The sequence below is a fragment of the Triticum dicoccoides genome, chromosome 7B, assembly GCF_002162155.2.
Source record: "Triticum dicoccoides isolate Atlit2015 ecotype Zavitan chromosome 7B, WEW_v2.0, whole genome shotgun sequence".
In the NCBI taxonomy this organism is placed as follows: domain Eukaryota; kingdom Viridiplantae; phylum Streptophyta; class Magnoliopsida; order Poales; family Poaceae; genus Triticum; species Triticum dicoccoides.
In genome coordinates this window covers 427,943,092-427,964,841 of record NC_041393.1, presented here as the reverse complement: position 1 = coordinate 427,964,841, position 21,750 = coordinate 427,943,092, and the positions used below count along the sequence as shown (strand labels likewise).

General features: G+C 41.4%; 1 long non-coding RNA gene across 1 annotated transcript; it reads left to right on the top strand.

Moving 5' to 3' along the window:
* The first annotated feature begins 329 nt into the window (after nt 1-329).
* Nucleotides 330-1,251, top strand: LOC119335869. Its single transcript, XR_005162101.1, has 2 exons — nt 330-888; nt 984-1,251. It is a non-coding gene; the product is annotated as an uncharacterized LOC119335869 (long non-coding RNA).
* The last annotated feature ends 20,499 nt before the right edge of the window (nt 1,252-21,750 follow it).

Here is a 21,750-nt window from a genome sequence, read left to right as displayed (position 1 = left end):
GGGCCTGAGCCTACTACTTCGCCACTGCACCGTGATGCAAGCCTGTGCATGTTTTTTCTCTACCTGTGCATTTAGTTATTTTTCCCCAGTTATGAGCCTACTACTTCACCACTGCACCGTGATGCTTCAAGCCTGTGCATTTTTTTTCTCTACCTGTGCATTTAGTTATTTTTCCCTAGTTATCTCTATTAATAAAGCAGAATCGGACGTCGTGATGGTTCAACCTCGTTTCTCCCCCCGCCTCGATCGCCCGCATCGCTCCTTTCCACCCCACGTCAGAAAAAGCAGCGAGAAAAAAGAGGGGGGAAAACCCACGGCCCCACGAACGCCCGTCCCATGATCCAATCTCCCCCGACCCCTCGCCCTCGTTCCCATCTCTCCATGTTCAATGCCCCAAGAACCCACACGATCTCCACCTCCTCGCTCCCTCATCCACCATGGCCGCTACGGCCACCGCCATCGCCCATCTCCCCCTCCCTATCTCCACCACCTCGTCGTGCTTCGCTGTGGTCCATCCCAGCGCTGCCGCTGCTGCACCCCGCCCTCTCTCCAAGGCGATGGCTGTGATGGCGGAGGCCCGAAACCCGGTCTCCTCTGCAGCCCGCCAACACTGGAGATGCAAGACCACGACGGAAGTGGTCATGTGGTCGGAGGTGTTGTGCGGGAGAATGCAATGGCGGGGAGGGAGGTCGGGGTTGTCCGAGCTATGGTGGATGTCGAGGAGGAGGAGAAGTACGCACTGCCACTAGGCAGCGTGGGCAGGGTGCTTGCCGGAATGCCACACAGATGGGCGCCACCGTGCTCACCGGCGGTGTCAATTTGGCGGCCAACTCTAGCTGCGTCACCGCTTCCGCGCTCTTCCTCTTCAGGCATGGCCATCTCAAGGCGGTGGGTCTTGCTTCCAAGTATAATTTAGCTCGTGTGTTGTGTGCCTTTTTGTCTGCGATTTGAGTTTTGTTTTGAATTTGGGATAAATGATGCAGAATAGGGTAACCAAGGAGGACCCCGTTGATTCCCTGGATCAGACGGGAATCTGTGGGATATCTTTGTCAAAGGTCAGCTGCATGACATGCTTTATGGGTGTAGGTTTGATGGCATCTTGGTCCCTCGCTGCTGACAGTACTTCTGTGCTTCCAATGTTGTAGTGGATCCTTATAGTATGTTGATGATATGCATACTTTTCTGTTTGCTTTGTGATGTTCACGTTTGAAGCTGTAATAATATGTTGGAGGCCTGCTTTTTGCGTTGCAAGCCAAGGGGAATATGGTGTTCCTGCACATTGTGGCGATTGTTTTCTTCAAATGGCTGGTGCGATCCATCTTTTGTATACCACGATATTACTTAAATTATTGAATATATCTGGTACATTTTCTCTCTCTCCTATTTAACATTTTTATTCAGACAGTCATGATTAAAACATGCAGTATAGGAATTGATCGCAGCTCCCTAACTGGGATTTGTGATTTTCTTTTCCAACTTCGAAATTCCTAATGTACTTGTGCTCTGAAATTCCCGGACAGAGTTGATGTGTGTCCGTCTTTTCCCTCCGATTAACTTCACAGGTACATGTGCACATGCCCTACTGAGCTGATTGATTATTCTAATTCACATGAACGATTGATGCAGAAAGGGAACAACAGGTCAAAAGAATGTGGTTTTCTCTCATGTTTGTTCATGCATAAAGAATTGCTTCTCGTGATCTCTAATGGCCAAGCAGAAAGGGAACACCAAAAGAATTGCTTCTCGTGATCTCTAATGGTGTTGTCGTTGTTGTTCGTAACTTTCTAATATTTCCTCTGCAAGGACCATAATATAGTTCACATTCATGTAGGCAGTTGACTTAGATCTGATGAATGATATCGATTATATGTTTATTCACGTAGTTAGGATTACGATGTTCATGCTTACAATCGCTTAGATGGCGGCCAAGATTTCACTTCAGATTATAGGCTATCACACAAGTGTCCTATTATGACTAACCCATGTTTTGAATGGAGACATCTTCTTACCGTTCCTATATCCTTCCGAGTTTTTTTCCTTGTGGGCGATGCAAATATGTTTCGGGAAAGGGGACAACACACATATTTTCAAATTTGGGCAAATACTATTCTGCTAAAAGTATTTGACTTGTTAACGTGCATGTGTTTTGAATGAATTTGCAGAAGTTTTTGCGCTCAACAATATTTTTCCCGTTGTAGTATTTTAGCTACCTTTACTGGCATGCACATTCTTAACCAATTACGTGTGCACATTCCTATTTTGCTGTCATAGTTACTATAGGTTCAGTTGTCACAAAAGCGATGTAATAAGGCTGAACAAATCAATTATAATTTCCATGAACTTGTTCAATACCTACCATTGTTAGAATATTTTGTTATACACTCTTGTCGAGAATAAAGCATTTGCTCCTTTTGAGTAATGTAATGTTTGAACAATTCGTTTCGAAGGGAGCTAGAAGGGTACGTAGTATCTTCTAGAGTGAGATAAAGCATGAGCAACACCTTCATTTTTTTGAAACTACTAGAGGATTAAGTTCTGCTCAATAATTAATATGATGGCAAATGTATGATCCATTCTCTTTGTGCTTTAAACTATGTCATCTACTGCCCAACTTAATTCACTTTGCTAGGCCATAAAAGCTTTACTTGCTTCTGAATCTTCGGTCCTCCTCTTGTTGGCATGAGTGGTGGCATGGTCTTCAGGGGTGAGCTTGGAGCTCAGGATTGATTATGAGGCTATAGCTTGGGTCTGATTTGTATCGCTGACAGGAAATGTGATTTGTGCCAAGAAGAAGTCAGTTAGTTGTACAATGCTATTATTGGTGTGCATTTATATTAAAAATTAAAATTGTAACTCAAGTATGTTTCTTACTGGAGTCAACTACATGAACACTGAAAGTGTCAAAACTGAGCAGTGTATTGACTACCCATGTTGTAGACAAAGAAACATATACGCATCATTCCTACATGGTGAGCATGAAGCCAAAACCATCCAGCCATTAGTCTGCTAGCCTTTTTTAGGTAGTCCAGGTTCTGAGCGGGCCAAACAGACTCTGGTGATCATCTGTTCGTCTTGTTTGATTGTAGCCGTTAGTTTTCCGACTCTGATTGTCCGCCATGTCCCTACTCTGGTCTTCTCCCTATAAATGAATTTTGAGTTTGCAGTCATCCTATGTTGTTAATCTAGTCTTGTGATCTTGTGATGTTTGCCACTTTATCTTCACATAATATTTATTTCAGGACAGTACAAAATCCACATCCAACTGATAGATATACTGGTGGTTCTTCATATTGTTGCCTTGCCTTAATTTTTGTGACGGAAAAGGGGAACTATACTGTTTGACACTGCTATTGCAAAGATCCTTGTACTGTAGTGGCTTTAGTATTTCTGTCTCTTTTTTTGCTCCATGTGTAAATGCAGTTAGAATTGAAAATACATGAGATGTTTTTTGAGGAATAAGTTCAAAGATCTTTGTTATTTGGGCTTCAAAATATATGAGAAAAAAGTACCTTAGTTTGAATATGTATTAACTAACACACAGACAATAATCTTCTAATTCAAGGACAATTGCAGAAGTTTTCTTGGTGAAAGTCTTGGATCACTCGGCATCACAGACTCAAAGAGCCCGAGGAGCTTTAAAAGCAACCTGATTCATCTTTGAGGCACATAAGATCTGTAAGGGTATTTTTCTTAGTTTTCATATGATCATGATGCGGAGGCTAGGAACACTATGTCTTTCATTATCTAGAAAAAGGTACATATTCTTCCATATCTTTTTATGTTGTTGTGAAGCTCGGGGTGTTTCCGGTTGATTTCTACTTTGTTAGATGATCGTAAGTGATATTAAGCTACTAGATGTAGGGTTTGATATTGCCTACTTGTCAGTGTTGTATGTATTGCTTCACTTAATTAAAATTTGAGCAGGCCTCTGCCCTGTTCAGATCAGTGTGTTGCTTTGCACAATTTATTTTACTAAACTATATGAAGTTTGTAACTGGGGCTATTTGATTCCTCATCATTGTTCTAGGAATGGAAAATGATACATTAAAACTTTAATTTCATAATGCAATACATCATATGTCCTAGAAACTAGAAATGTTTTGCCTCTGTCACGGCCTACATATGTTTTTTCAGGTTATGCTAGCTAGCATATCTTGGAAAAAAATGTGAATCAGTTTCAATCGTGCAGACATAGCATATGCTTGATCAGTTCACTTTTCTCCGGAGATAGATATGCTCTTTACAAAATAAATTTGATCTTAATTTGTATTAATAAAATTTCTTACTGTTCTGGACAATACAGTGAATAACTTTGCAAGAAGATATGTTTGTGAAGCAAATAAGTTCCTTAGAAGGAAAATAATATCCCTTGCAAAATAGTAGGGACTGAGTTCTTCCAGCTCATAATTCTGGATTGTGCGTAGTTAACTTACATAGTAATTTCCCTTGCTTTCTGCATACAGTTAACTAACAGTAGGGGCACTGCCATCTAGGAATATATGACCAAAACAAATCGGTGGTATAATCCCTTAGCTTGTTGTACGTCTCCCTGGGAAAGGCTTTCCTGTATGTCGAAGTATGTGTAGATAACATGATTGGTGTGTTTCGAATCCTGATAGCAGTCCTGCAAATTGGCCATGTTTTCTGATTATGTGTGTTTCGTTTGTAGGGTCAAACTTATACTATGCAAATCTTGTTTGAAGAATATGGTTGTGGCATAAAACATGTAATATGAAGGGGCAGAATAAAGCGGGGCGAAAGCCTTTTTCGGTAAAACATGTAATATGCTTACTTTTCAGAAACCAAGTGTTATAACTTGAACTTTACACTAGAGGGTACATACATATCAAAGAAGTTCGATGATGCTGGTGCCAAGTATATTGTTGTTATTTGCGAGCAACCAAAAAATGATGATGCAGTTACACCGGCCAGTAGACATGTCTCGCTGTAATTGGGTATGCTACTATTTGTGTACAAAGTGATGGCAAAGCTAAGGGAAAACCAAACGAAGTAGACAACACCTTGTATTCTTGTGGGGGAGGGGAATGTCGCCATCGACTCGGTCATGCTTCATTAATACTCACGAGCATGATGATTGTTCAAGAAAGGATGTACTTGAAACGGAATGTGGGGAGTGTGAGGTCTATGATTTAATTTAATTTCATTGCAAATATCAGTGGAGTTTCATGATGAAACAAAGGGTGTGGCTTGAAGTGCACAGGTAATATTCCACTTGTCAAGAAAATCTAAATTATTGATCCATAGCAACACATGGATATACATAGCTAGCCCTACCCGTACTCTTTATGACCTAATTGATGGGGGTGAGCATCGATGTGACATGCCATCTGGTGTTCACCTCATACAGGTGGAGGCTCCACAACCCCGACCTGCTATAAGAGGGGACGGTAACTGGTGGATGGTGGTAAGTAACGATGACTAGAGGAGATGCTGTCGGAGAGAGTCTATCATGATGAAACGGGCATTGACGATAGCATGTAAGGAAGAAGATGGTGGTCATAGATAGTATGTAAAGGGGAAGGGCCAGTGCCCGACTCGAGGACGTGACGATGGATTCATCACATCTGCAGAAAGGAGAAGTGGTTATGTGTGCTCACATAGAGAAAAAGGTACATGTCTGTTCCTTGGCAACGCACGGGCAGTCGACTAGTATTGGATAATTGCAGAAAATGCCATTTAATTGCTTTGCTCATATTTAAAAAATCATGCTTCGGATTGAAACATGTCACATGTGCATCTTGCTCAGATTTCCATGTAGTTTCACAATATTGAACTTTCATCCATGTTAAAATATTTAAAACTGCTTTTTGCATTAATTTGCATAGATTACATGTTAAAATGGTTTATTTCATAACTAAATAACCGTAGCTCAGAATTAAATGTTCTTTATATGTAACTTGGGTGGAAAAATGCATAGATTAACTTGGTGCACTTTATTTCCGTGTTTAACAACATTAAAATATTGTTTAGGCAGAACCGTACCAAATTCAAAATATGCATATGGGGATTTTCCGAAATTGTTGTTTGTTATTCCGGCCTCATTTAAAATTGCCTAGATAGGTAGATTAATTATGCTTCATCTCTTGCCATGAGTAGCATCATATAGCCTTGCCATGCATCATACTTGGTTGAGCATCATGCCATGTTTATGTGTTGTGTGTTTACCATGTTGTTTGCTTCTTTCCGGTTGTGCTTCTTCTCGATAGTTCCTGTTTCGTTGCGATCGTGAGGATTCATTCAACTACGCTTGGTTCGTCTACGCCCGTTCGTCTACGCCCGTTCGTCTTCTTCATGGACTCGTTCTTATTCCTAGCGTGATTTCAGGCAAGATGACCGTCACCTTGGATTTCACTACTATCATTGCTGTGCTAGTTGCTTCGTTCTATCGCTATGCTGCGCTACCTATCACTTGCTTATCAAGCCTCCCAAATTGCCACGTCAGCCCCTAACCTTTTCACCCTTCCCAGCAAACCGTTGTTTGGCTATGTTACCGCTTTTGCTCAGCCCCTCTTATAGCGTTGTTAGTTGAAGGTGAAGTTGAAGATTGCTCCATGTTGGAACAATATTTTTTTGGGATATCACAATATCTCTTATTTAATTAATGCATCTATATACTTGGTAAAGGGTGGAAGGCTCGGCCTTTTCCTGGTGTTTTATTCCACTCTTGCCGCCCTAGTTTCCGTCATACCAGTGTTATGTTCCTTGATTTTGCGTCCCTAACACGGTGTGGGTTTATGGGCCCCTCTTGACAGTTCGCTTTGAATAAAACTCTTCCAGCAAGGCCCAACATTGCTTTTAACATTTGCCATAATAATACTTAAAACTAAATAATTAATTTGCATAGAGCGTCATGAACCCGAGGATTCTTTTCTACATAGCAGGGAGGGGCCAGTGCTGATGGTGTTGGTCCCAAACTAGAGCACTGTGCGGGGCTGCCCCAGGGCAACCTAGGTTATTTTGGCACCTGTACGCGTAGCTCATCCGTCGTGGCCTGAGACGAGATACGCGCGGCTACTATCAGGGTGTCGACACGTGGATTAGTTTTACCATTGTCGAAATTTCTTGTGCACCGGGATCCCGAGTCTGATCGGATGTCCTACGATGGAGGATTGTCTCCGTGGATCGTGAGCTTATAATGGGCTAAGTTGGGACACCCCTGCAGGGTTTAAACTTTCGAAAGCCGTGCCCACGGTTATGTGGCAGATGGGAATTTTTAATGTCCGGTTGTAGAGAACTTGACACCAGATTCGAATTAAAATACACCAACCGCGTGTATAACCGTGACGGTCTCTTTTCGAGTGGGTTGAGAAGAGAACACGGCGGGGTTATGTTTGAACGTAAGTAGTTCAGGATCACTTCTTGATCATTACTAATGTGCGACCGTTTGCGTAGCTCCTCATCTTATTCTTGTACTCCTAAGTTAGCCACCATACATTGCTTAGTCGCTTGCTGCAACCTCACCACTTATCCTTTCCATACCCATTAAGCTTTGCTAGTCTTGAAACCCATGGTAATGGGATTGCTCAGTCCTCGTGGCCCACAGATTACTACAACAACAGTTGCAGGTACAGGTAATACGATGATCATGACATGAGAGCGATGCTTGCTTGCTTTGAGTTCTTCTTCTGCTTTGTCGTTCAGGGGATAGGTTCCTGGTCGGCAGCCTGGGCTAGCAGGGTGGATGTCGTTTGAGTTTCTGTTTGTGTTTCATTCGTAGTCGGATGTTGCTCTTATGTATGATGTTGTTGTATTCATGTGGCATTGTATGCCTTTTGTATGTATCCCCAACTATTATGTAATGGTACGATGTAATGATATCCACCTTGCAAAAGCGTCTCCAATATGCGCTTCTATCCTTGGTGGGACCTTCGAGTTCCTTTAGGATAGGGTCGCATATTGGGCGTGACAATTTTCAAAGATGCATCTCAGCTCGCCGCAAAATTGGATCAGTATCCAACACATTAGAAGCAACACCAAGTTGAGAAGACACTCACCTGTGTTCAATCACACCTTGCCCACGAAAAAATAATCATCCCCAGTCGGCCCCGACCAAACTTCTAGGACAAAAGCCCTCCTGATGCGGTGCTGCTAATCATGGACAATGCTCATCTATTTGCAGCCTTAGCTACTTGCATAAGTCTCACCGCCTAAGAAATTTTGCTAACCAATCTAAATTGTCGTAGTGATCATAGATTGCCAGTTGTATATCTTGAACTGAAGTTCCAGGTTATATACTTGCAACAAACTACCTGGAAAGTCTATCTCAAGAAGAATTGCTTACAAATCTATTCCACTCTTTTTTTAGCCTTGTGTCAATAGATAGTTATAGTTAAATCAAAATCTGCTTGTTAAATGCCCGTGTTTACATCGACATTGCCAGCAGTTCACATATTTTTTATAGTTCCTTTATAGCCCCTAATCTTAGCTGGTTGCGACCACTATCACCTTAGAAAGAATGACGGAGCTTCAGTTCATATGCATCTAGTCATATGAACAAAATTCAGAATACATACTTCAGTTTTGATTTGGTCTAGTCACAAAAAAATCACCACTGGAAATTTAGAACACATACTTCAATTAAGATTTGTTAACTTGATTGCTGCAGATTACCACACTGAGCTGGAATGAACCTGCAATAGGAAAGACGAAATTAAGATTTCAGACATCAAGTTAATATCATGGAGAATTAGCATCTCTTTGCAGATTTTCTAGAGTGGAATCAGATCAGATTTTGTTGACACTAACAAAACAAACACATTTTCTAAAAGTGTAATCTTGAGAGTGAAAAACATCACAGGGCATTAGGCATGTATGCAGATTAATTAGTCCTAGAAAATCTATAACACCGGTAGTTTTCAAATTAGTCCTAGCAAATCTAGATTGACACTAAACCTTCTACTAAAAGTGTCAAACTAAACAGGAACTTTGCTCTGTCTGGTCACTGCGTCTACAATTCAACATGATTGATTAATTAAGTTGACAGTTTTTTTCTCTAAAAAGAGAGTTGGAGATGATTTTAACTTGCAACAAGTGACATATGTGTGTAGCATGCACACACGCCTAGCTAGCTTATTGCTAATGGTCAACGACTACAGTCAAATGAAGACCTAGACTAGTACGGTGCTTAACCAATAAGAATTCAGCAAATTACAAGTTAATGAAAGCATCTAGATTCTTGCTCATCGTCAAGGACTAACAATCAAACTAAGACGTGCATGGCACTTAGTTCTCACTAACTAATAATGCAGATAATTCAGTAAATTTAAAGTTAATCAAATCATCGAACTAATTAATTACCAGAATATGGATGCATCAGAGGCAGTTGGTTGTGGCGCCTTGGACCTCTGGACCCCAAGGCAGGTCGAGGTTGCAGTTGGCCCTCCGTCCATCAATCACGGGTACGGAGCCAAGCAGACCTTCATGTCCGCCTCTGTCCAGAACATAACTTGCCAAGCATCCATTCAGACATAGCATCAACTAACGGACTGAATTAATCAATAGAATTAACTTCTGAAGATCAATTGATGATGAGGTGAAAGAGAATTGTTTGGGTTGGTACTCACGAATCTGCTGCCCTTGGATCTGCTGGTGCCCTTGTCAGCGATGACGACGTCCTCGGGGATCTTGCCGAAGCGCTTGAAGTGGCCATGCATGCCCTCCTTGCTCGTCTTCCACGCCAGGCCACCCACGAACACCTTCGTCAGCATCAGGTCGCCCCGCCCGCCGCCCCCTAATGAGCCATGGACATTCTCTTCTCCTTCTTCATCTGGAGTAAAAGATGGGGCACAAATCAGGTTTACCTACGCACAACCATGAAAGAGATGAGGAAGGCATAGTTCTGCAAATCATACTTTCATTTTTTGTATAAGAATCACTTCCTCCGTGTTATACCACTTGTAAGAAAGCGGCCTCTTGCTAGTTGGACCCTGTAGTACATTTGTTCAAGGACAAATGTTAAACTGAAAGCAAACCTATAACAACACTAATAACCCACAAGTGTAGGGGATCGCAACAACTTTCGAGGGTAAAGTATTCAACCCAAATTTATTGATTCGACACAAGGGGATCCAAAGAATATTCTTGAGTATTAGCAGTTGAGTTGTCAATTCAACCACACCTGGATAACTTAGTATCTGCAGCAAAGTATTTAGTAGCAAAGTAGTATGATAGTAAAAGTAATGGTAGCAAAAGTAATGTTTTTGGGTTTTGTAGTAGTTGTAACAGTAGCAACGGAAAAGAAAATAAGCGAAGAACAATATGTGAAAAGCTCGTAGGCAATGGATTAGTGATGGATAATTATGACGGATGCGATTCCTCATGTAATAGCTATAACATAGGGTGATATAGAACTAGCTCCAATTCATCAATGTAATGTAGGCACGTATTCCGTAAATAGTCATACGTGCTTATGGAAAAGAATTTGCATGACATCTTTTGTCATACCCTCCTATGGCAGCGGGGTCCTAGCGGAAACTAAGGGATATTAAGGCCTCCTTTTAATAGAGAACCGGAACAAAGCATTAACACATAGTGAATACATGAACTCCTCAAACTACGGTTATCACCGAGAAGTATCCCGATTATTGTCACTTCGGGGTTGCCGGATCATAACACATAATAGGTGACTATAGACTTGCAAGATAGGATCAAAAAGACACATATATTCATGAAAACATAATAGGTTCACATCTGAAATCATGGCACTCGGGCCCTAGTGACAAGCATTAAGCATAGCAAAGTCATAGCAACATCAATCTCAGAACATAGTGGATACTAGGGATCAAACCCTAACAAAACTAACTTGATTACATGGTAAATCTCATCCAACCCATCACCGTCCAGCAAGCCTATGATGAAATTACTCACGCACGGCGGTGAGCATCATGAAATTGGTGATGGAGGATGGTTGATGATGACGACGGCGATGAACCCCCCTCTCCGGAGCCCCGAACGGACTCCAGATCAGCCCTCCCGAGAGAGATTAGGGCTTGGCGGTGGCTCCGTGTCGTAAAACGCGATGAAACTTTCTCTCTGATTTTTTCTCCTCGAACGTGAATATATGGAGTTGGAGTTGAGGTCGGTGGAGGTCCAGGGGGCCCACGAGATAGGGGGCTCGCCCAGGGGGAGGGGGCACGCCCCCACCCTCGTGGACAGGGTGTGGGCCCCCTGGTCTTGATTCTTTCGCCAGTATTTTTTATATTTTACAAAAAGTCCCTCCATGGATTTTCAGGACATTCCGAGAACTTTTCTTTTCTACACATAAAACAACATCATGGCAGTTCTGCTGAAAACAACGTCAGTCCGGGTTAGTTTCATTCAAATCATGCAAGTTAGAGTCCAAAACAAGGGCAAAAGTGTTTGGAAAAGTAGATACGTTGGAGACGTATCAACTCCCCCAAGCTTAAACCTTTGCTTGTCCTCAAGCAATTCAGTTGATAAACTGAAAGTGATAAAGAAAAACATTTACAAACTCTGTTTGCTCTTGTTGTTGTAAACATGCAAAGCCATCATTCAGGTTTCAGCAAATATTATGAACTAACCATACTCACATTAACACTTAGGTCTCACAATTACTCATATCAATAGCATAATCAGCTAGCGAGCCATAATAATAAAACTCGGATGACAACACTTTCTCAAAACAATCATAACATGATATAACAAAATGGTATCTCGCTAGCCCTTTCTGAGACCGCAAAACATAAATGCAGAGCACCTTTAAAGATCAAGGACTGACTAAACATTGTAATTCATGGTAAAAGAGATCCAGTCAGGTCATACCCAATATAAACCAACAATAATGAATGCAAATGACAGTGTGCTCTCCAGCGGGTGCTTTTTAATAAGAAGGGTGATGACTCAACATAAAAGTAAATAGATAGGCCCTTCGCAGAGGGAAGCAGGGATTTGTAGAGGTGCCGGAGCTCGATTTTAAAATAGAGATTGAATAACATTTTGAGCGGCATACTTTCACTGTCAACGCAACAACTATGAGATGGCTGTATCTTCCATACTACATGCATTATAGGCAGTTCCCAAACAGAATGGTAAAGGTTTATACTCCCCCAACCACCAACAAGCATCAATCCATGGCTTGCTCGAAACACCGAGTGCCTCCAACTAACAACAGCCCTGGTGGAGTTTTGTTTAATTATTTTGATTTGCTTTGATCTTTTTGGATCATGGGACTGGGCATCCCGGTTACCGGCCCTTTCTCGTGAATGAGGAGTGGAGTCCACTCCTCTTGAGAATAACCCACCTAGCATGGAAGATATAGGCAGCCCTAGTTGTAACATGAGCTGCTCGAGCATACAAAATAGAATTTCATTTGAAGGTTTGGAGTTTGGCACAAACAAATTTACTTGGAACGACAGGTAAATACCGCATATAGGAAGATATGGTGGACTCATATGGAACAACTTTGGGGTTTATGGAGTTTGGATGCACAAGCAGTATTCCCGCTTAGTACAGGTGAAGGCTAGCAAAAGACAGGGAAGCGACCAACTGAGAGAGCGACAACAGTCATAAACATGCATTAAAATTAATTCACACCGAATACAAGCATGGGTAGGATATAATCTACCATGAACATAAATATCATGAAGGCTATGTTGATTTGTTTCAACTACATGCGTGAACATGTGCCAAGTCGAGTCACTCAATTCATTCAAAGGAGGATACCATCCCATCATACCACATCATAATCATTCTAATAGCATGTTGGCACGCAAGGTAAACCATTATAACTCATAGCAAATCAAGCATGGCACAAGCAACTATAATCTCTAAATGTCATTGCAAATATGTTTACTTCATAATAAGCTGAATCAGAAATGATGAACTCATCATATTTGCAAAAACAAGAGAGGTCGAGTTCATACCAGCTTTTCTCATCTCAATAAGTCCATCATATATCGTCATTATTGCTTGTCACTTGCACGACCGAACGATGTGTATAAAAATAAGAGTGCACATGCATTGGACTAAGCTGGAGTCTGCAAGCATTCAACTCAAGAGAGAAGACAGGTAATATGGGCTCTAAGTTAAATAAACAATCATGCATATGAGAGCCACTAAATATTTTCAATATGGTCTTCTCGACCCCCAAAGGAAAGAAAAGAAAATAAAACTATTTACACAGGAAAGCTCCCAACAAGTAAGAAGAAGAACTAGAAATCTTTTTGGGTTTTCGTTTTAATTTCTACTACAAGCATGGAAATTAAACTAACTAATTTTTTTTGGTTTTTCCTAAGATTTATCAAACACACAAGAAGAAAGCTAGAAAAATAAAATTAAACTAACATGGATAATACAATGAAAAAGTATGAGCACCGACGACTAGTGTGTGAACATGAATGTAAAGTCGGTGAAAAATACGTACTCCCCCAAGCTTAGGCTTTTGGCCTAAGTTGGTCTAGTACCAAGGACCGCCGCTACTCTCCCCGGTGTACTGGGAGGTGTAATTAGGGTACCATTGGCTGGTCATCTCTGGATCCCACTGGACAGATGATGCACGATAAGGGTCCAGTTCAGGTTTCGGCTCAGGTTCAGGTTCTGGAGTGAAAGCTTGGGCTCGATGATTGTTTACTGCTTCCGGCGTGACAAGAAAATTTTCTGCAAGCAAATCAAACAACAGAGACGCGTGCAAAATAATAATCTCAATGTGTTTCTTATTAAATCCAAGTTTATACAAGAGCATCTCCTCTTCGTTATCAACAATAAACTTGTGTGCTACCATGCTCTTGTAATCTAAAGTGTGAGGAGGAAATTTTGTCTCCTCTTTCTCATGGTGCCTAATAGGTATCTGAAAATGTCTAGCAAGACGTGAAGCATAGATACCTCCAAATATGGGGCCTTTTGTACGATTAAGGGCTAGCCGCTTAGCAACGACGACACCCATACTAAAACTATTGTCCCCAAGCAAGGAATGTTGAAGAATGATAATATCAGGAACACTAAAATTTCCACTATTTCCACGATCAATCAAGCATCTACTAGCAAATATGGCAAAGTAGCGTAAAACAGGAAAGTGTATGCTAGAGATTTTTGCCTCGGAACCCTTCTTTGGTTCCTCTATAGCTATAGTGTTAACAAAGCCATCTACATCTTTACGATGGGGTTCCTCTAATTCTCCCTCATAGGGTATGCTACACACCGCACAAAAATTACGCAAAGACATTTCTCTGAATTCATCATATAAATGAAATGATACTGCATGCGGTGACTTGTTAGGATAATAATAAAAGTTTTGCACGAAAGTATTGGTGAGTAAGAGATACTGATCGATCCGGTCGTTCATGAAACCGGGGAGGCCTGCATTCTCGATCAAAGAATAAAAATCTTCATGAATTCCAGCTTCTTTCAAGAAATCATCGTATAGCCATTCACATGACCGTACTTCCGATAAGCGAGGAAGATTATACTTGGCTTTTTCCTTCTCTTTAGCTTGTTTTTCCTGAGAGCCTTGGCTAGAAGAGCCACTCAAAAATTTCCTTAACATTTTCTGAAATTTTCTGAAATTTTAGTAACTTCAAAATAAAAGTGAATAAAACTAAACAAGATTGGTAGCAACTACTCCTACAAGTGCCCAGAGCCTATATCATGCATTAGAATTGCTTGGGACCTCATAAATTTAACATGCAAGCTCAAGAACATGGTCACCTATGCAGCAAAAATTTGCAATGAATAAAGCACTAGAACAAAAACTAATTGGACCAATGGAGGAGTCACATACCAAGCAACAATCTCCCAAAGTAGTTTTGTGAATGGAGCTTTGAGCAAGGAGATAGAAAATCATAGCAAAATGAGCTAGAACTCGTGCTTGAGCAGGATGTGGATTTTTTTTGGGTAGAAGATGAAGTGTGTGGGTGCTGGCATAAGGGGCCACCAGGGGCCCACGAGACAGGGGGCGCGCCCAGGTGGGGTGGGCGCGCCCTCCACTCTCGTGGCCTGGTGCTTGCCCCTCCTGCAGTGTTTTTAGTGCCTAAAATCCTCAAATATTCCATAAAAAATCATACTAAATTTGCAGGGCATTTGGAGCACTTTTATTTTCGTGATATTTTTTAATGCACGGATAATTCAGAAAACAGACGGATAATACTATTTTTGCTTTATTTATTCTAAATAACAGAAAGTAAAAAGGGGGTACAGAAGGTTGTGCCTTCTAGTTTCATCCATCTCATGATCATCAAAATGAATCCACTAACAAGGTTGATCAAGTCTTGTTAACAAACTCATTCCGAATAACACAGAACCGGAGAATTTTCGAATAACACTAAGTTACCTCAACGGGGATATGAAAATCCCCAACAATAAGAATATCATACTTTTTCTTGACAGTAGGGAGAGGAAATTCAAAACTTCCAATAATAATAGTTGGAACTTTTCCAATAGAATTGATGCTATGAACTAGAGATTATTTCCTCGGAAAGTGTACCGTATGCTCATTACCATTTACATGAAAAGTGACATTGCCTTTGTTGCAATCAATAACAACCCCTGCAGTGTTCAAAAAAGGTCTACCAAGGATAATCGACATACTATCGTCCTTGGGAATATCAAGAATAACAAAGTCCGTTAAGATAGTGACATTTGCAACCACAACAGGCGCATCCTCACAAATACTGACATGTATAGCAGTTGATTTATCAGCCATTTGCAAGGATATTTCAGTAGGTGTCAACTTATTAAATTGAAGTCTATGATATAAAGAGAGAGGCATAACACTAACACCGGCTCCAAGATCACATAAAGCAGTTCTAACATAATTTCCTTTAATGGAGCATGGTATAGTTGGTACACCCGGATCTCCAAGTTTCTTTGGTATTCCATCCTTAAAAGTGTAATTAGCAAGCATGGTGGAAATTTCAGCTTCTGGTATATTTCTTTTATTTGTAATGATATCCTTCATATACTTAGCATAAGGATTTACTTTGAGCATATCAGTTAAGCGCATACATAAGAAAATAGGTCTAATCATTTCAGCAAAGTGCTCGAAATCCTCATCATCCTTTGTTTTGGATGGTTTAGGAGGAAAGGGCACGGGTTTCTGAATCCATGGTTCTCTTTCTCTACCGTGCTTCCTAGCAACAAAATCTCTCTTATCATAACGTTGATTCTTTGATTGTGGGTTATCAAGATCAACAGTAGGTTCAATCTCTACATAATTGTTTTTGCTAGGTTGAGCATCAACATGAACATTATCATTGATATTATCACTAGGTTCATGTTCATCACCTAATTGTGTTTCAGCATCAGTGATAGAAATATCATTGGGATTCTCAGGTGTGTCTACAGTAGGTTCACTAGAAGCATGCAAAGTCCTATCGTTTTTATTTTTATTTTATTTTTAGAAGAACTAGGTGCCTCTAAATTATTTCTCTGAGAATCTTGCTCGATTCTCTTAGGGTGGCCTTCAGGATACAAAGGTTCCTGAGTCATTCTACCAGTTCTAGTAGCCACTCTAACATCATAGTCATTTTTATTATTTAATTCATCAAGAAAATCATTTTGAGCTTTAAGTACTTGCTCAGCTTGAGTAGCAACCATAGAAGTATATTTGCTAATGAGTTTGAGTTGACCTTTAACTCTAGCCATATTATCGCTCACGTGTCCTATCTCGAAAGCATTATTCTTTAACTCTCTACCAACATAAGCATTAAAAATTTCTTGTCTAGCCATAAAGTCATCAAATTCATCTAAGCATGGGCTATGAAATTTAGTAGAGGGGATTTCAACTTTATCATATCTATGGAGAGAATTTACCTTTACTACCTGTGTCGGGTTATCAAAACAATGTGGTTCTTCAATAGGCGGTATATTAAGACCGTATTTCTTCAATAGGTGGTAAATTCTTAACATCTTCAGCTTTAATACCTTCTTCTTTCATTGATTTCTTTGCCTCTTGCATATCTTCAGGACTGAGAAATAAAACACCTCTCTTCTTCGGAGTGGGTTTAGGAATAGGCTCAGGAGTTGGCTCAATTGGTTCAGGAATTGCCTCAGGAATTGGCTCAAGAAGAGTCCAATTATTTTCAAGGGTCAACATATTATTCAATAGTAATTCAGCTTCGTCGACTGTTCTTTCCCTGAAAACACAACCAGCACAACTATCCAAGTAGTCCTTGGAAGCATCGATTAGTCCATTATAAAAGATATCAAGTATTTCATTTTTCTTGAGAGGATGATCAGGAAAAGCATTAAGTAATCGGAGAAGCCTCCCCCAAGCTTGTGGGAGACTGTCTTCTTCGATTTGCACAAAGTTATATATTTCCCGCAAGGCAGCTTGTTTCTTATGAGCAGGGAAATATTTAACAGAGAAGTAATAAATCATATCCTGGAGCAAGATAATTATACCAAGTCTTAGCATCACCCTTTAACGAGAATGGAAATATCTTAAGGATATAATAATAGCGAGATTTATCATCATGAGTAAACAGGGTGGCTATATCATTCAACTTAGTAAGATGTGCCACAACAGTTTCAGATTCAAGGCCATAAAAAGGATCAGATCCAACTAAAGTAATAATTTCAGGATCAACAGAGAATTCATAATCCTTATCAGTAACACAGATAGGTGAAGTAGCAAAAGCAGAGTCAAGTTTCATTCTAGCATTAAGAGACTGCTGCTTCCATTTAGCTAATAATTTCTTAGGATCATATCTATCATTGCAAAGATAGCTCTAGCAGCTTCTTCATTCATAACGTAACCCTCAGGAACAACAGGTAATTCATAATCATTGGGAGAATTTTCATCATCACTATCATCAATAATAGCATCTTCAATAATTTCATTCCCCCTAACTCTAGCAAGTTGTTCATCAAGAAATTCACCTAATGGCAAAGTAGTATCACGCACAGAAGTAGTTTCATCATAAGTATCATGCATAGCAGAAGTGGCATCATCAATAACACGCGACATATCAGAATTCATAGCAGTAGCAGGTTTAGGTGTCGCAAGCTTACTAATAACAGAAGGAGAATCTAGTGCAGAGCCAGATGGCAGTTCCTTACCTCCCCTCATAGTTGAGGGCAAAATCTTGATTCTGTCGTCTTTCAAGTTCTTCATAGTGATCAACAGATATAAATCCCAAGTGACTAAGAGAATAGAGCTATGCTCCCCGGCAACGGCGCCAAAAATTAGTCTTGATAACCTACAAGTGTAGGGGATCGCAACACCTTTCGAGGGTAAAGTATTCAACCCAAATTTATTGATTCGACACAAGGGGAGCCAAAGAATAGTCTTGAGTATTAGCAGTTGAGTTGTCAATTCAACGACACCTGGATAACTTAGTATCTGCAGCAAAGTATTTAGTAGCAAAGTAGTATGATAGTGAAAGTAACGGTAGCGAAAATGTTTTGGGGTTTTGTAGTAGTTGTAACAGTAGCAACGGAAAAGTAAATAAGCGAAGAACAATATGTGAAAAGCTCGTAGGCAATGGATCAGTGATGTATAATTATGCCGGATGCGATTCCTCATGTAATAGTTATAACATAGGTTGATATAGAACTAGCTCCAATTCATCAATGTAATGTAGGCATGTATTCCATAAATAATCATACGTGCTTATGGAAAAGAACTTGCATGGCATCTTTTGTCCTACCCTCCCATGGCAGTGGGGTCCTAGCAGAAACTAAGGGATATTAAGGCCTCCTTTTAATAGAGAACCGGAACAAAGCATTAACACATAGTGAATACATGAACTCCTCAAACTACGGTCATCACCGAGAAGTATCCCGATTATTGTCACTTCGGGGTTGTCGGATCATAACACATAATAGGTGAGTATAGACTTGCAAGATAGGATCAAGAACACACATATATTCATGAAAACATAATAGGTTCAGATCTGAAATCATGGCACTCGGGCCCTAGTGACAAGCATTAAGCATAGCAAAGTCATAGCAACATCAATCTCAGAACATAGTGGATACTAGGGATCAAACCCTAACAAAACTAACTTGATTACATGGTAAATCTCATCCAACCCATCACCGTCCAGCAAGCCTATGATGGAATTACTCACGCACGGCGGTGAGCATCATGAAATTGGTGATGGAGGATGGTTGATGATGACGACGGCGACGAATCCCCCTCTCCGGAGCCCCGAACGGACTCCAGATCAGCCCTCCCGAGAGAGATTAGGGCTTGGCGGCGGCTCCGTGTCGTAAAACATGATGAAACTTTCTCTCTGATTTTTTCTCCCCGAACATGAATATATGGAGTTGGAGTTGAGGTCGGTGGAGGTCCAGGGGGCCCACGAGATAGGGGGGCGTGCCCAGGGGGAGGGGGCGTGCCCCCACCCTCGTGGACAGGGTGTGGGCCCCTGGTCTTGATTCTTTCACCAGTATTTTTTATATTTTCGAAAAAGTCCCTCAGTGGATCTTCAGGAAATTCCGAGAACTTTTCTTTTCTACACATAAAACAACATCATGGCAGTTCTGCTGAAAACAGCGTCAGTCCGGGTTAGTTTCATTCAAATCATGCAAGTTAGAGTCCAAAACAAGGGAAAAAGTGTTTGGAAAAGTAGATACGTTGGAGACGTATCAAACACTTAATCTGTTTAGTTCAAGGTCAATGTCCTCACCTCAAAGCTGATCTTGGTAAAGCCCAGGAAGAACTCTCCTCCCAATCATCGGAAGTGGCATCACCGCACTTGGCTTCAATGTCGGCTCAGCAAGTTTATGTGCGGAAATCTGCAAGGAAAAACCTAATCAGATCCAAGATCGCGTTAAGTTCATAGATCAAATCATGGGCATCATTCAAAGAAGCAAAATACCACAAAGTTAGCAATCCTCTGGTCACCACAACAGAAAGACCACAAATAAGGAAAAGAGGAAGTTGGGCCAGAACACATGCATCACAAAATCAATCACCAAGAACAACACACATTACTCACTGGATCGATGGGCTCTGAGTGGTGTCTCCTCTACCTAGTCTTCTAGAGTCCATTGGATCTACTCCACCATCTCGATCATCTCCCTTGGCGCCAAATTCTACACACCTCCCATCCTTGTCCTCCTTCCCTGTGCTCCACAGTGCCCGATCTACCCGTGATTTAGACAGACTAAAAATTAGGTTCATGTTCTTGTGACAAACTAAAAATTATAGTGCATAACTCATCATCCAGATGGTTCAGAGACATAGTAAAAATCACAATACAACAATGAATAGTTGTGATGTAAAAACATTGATCAATTGACCCAACAAATAGTGAAGCTGTGCATCTTTCTCAACACATCAAACAAATCTCTCTCAGTCTCTCCTCTCTGAATAAGTTCTTTTTTATGATTACCCCAAAAGAGTGCCCTAATAGTAGCTCATACAAGAGGCACATATCATTCAATCTCTTCTTCTCCACTGCTTTCCTTCTCCCCATGAGCAGCACATGCCAGAAATTAAGCTTCCAGAAACCAAAACGGAAGGAAACTACGACCTCAAAATGAAATCGCTTTGTGTGAAGCCAAGAAACCAAGTGCAAGAACCCTAGCTAACTAACAAGGAGAATGATGCTTGCTCCTCGAGCACAACAAACAGCGATGAACGGGATCAAGGATGAGCGAGTGACACATACCTACTTGTGCGCTGCACACAGGAAGCGTTCGTCTCACCGGCAGCTCGGACGGATCTCAGACGAACCGGGAAGCAATCGACAGCCGTGGAGAAGGCGGTTTCGACTCTACCGACTGTCTCTCGTCAAGGTCATGGTCGTTGGTGCCTCACTTCGTCGCGGTGAATGGAGTCCGCGCCTGTCAGCTATCAGGGTTACTGTATCCAGCGCTGGCGCATCACACCCATGGTAGTCACTATCACCGTCGCGTCAGGCTCCAACGGCTGCTCTTGTGGCTGCCGCGTAGAGCGGAGCAGCCTCCGGTTGGACGAGGTGGATGTGGTAGATGATGGGGTGTGCACGGCGGCGACTCGTAGGCTTCTCGGCGAGGACCGGTAGGGAGTCGAGCGGGACGGAGGGGGCGACCGCGGTGAGCGGGAAAGGAAGAGGGGCGGAGCGGCTGGGAGGCTGGGTTGGCCGGAGGCGGCGGCGGCGCAGGGAACCCTAGTGCGAGTGAGGGTAATCGGGGAGAGGGGCCACTCGGACGCCTGTTTTCTGTGTCAAGCAAAGCATTTCTTTTCTGCGAGGGGGTTGAAAAGTCAATGGAAACCGGAGGGGGAGATGTGAGTGGAGACGAAAAAACCTCCCATCCAGATGTGAGTTATGCTCTGAGTGGTGTCTACTCTACCTAGTCTCCTAGAGTCCATTGGATTTGCTCCACCATCTCGATCATCTTCCTTGGCGCCAAATTCTACACACCTCCCATCCTTGTCCTCCTTCTCTGTTCTCCATAGTCCCCGATCTGCCCGTGATTTAGACATACTAAAAATTAGGTTCATGTTCTTGTGACAAACTAAAAATTACAGTGCATAACTCATCATCCAGATGGTTCAGAGACATAGTAAAAATCACAATACAACAATGAATAGTTGTGATGTAAAAACATTGATCAATTGACCCAACAAATAGTGAAGCTGTGCATCTTTCTCAACACATCAAACAAACCTCTCTCAGTCTCTCCTCTCTGAATAAGTTCCTTTATGATTACCCCAAAAGAGTGCCCTAACAGTAGCTCATACAAGAGGCACATATCATTCAATCTCATCTTCTCCACTGCTTTCCTTCTCCCCATGAGTTGCACATGCTAGAAATTAAGCTTCCAGAAACCAAAATGGAAGGA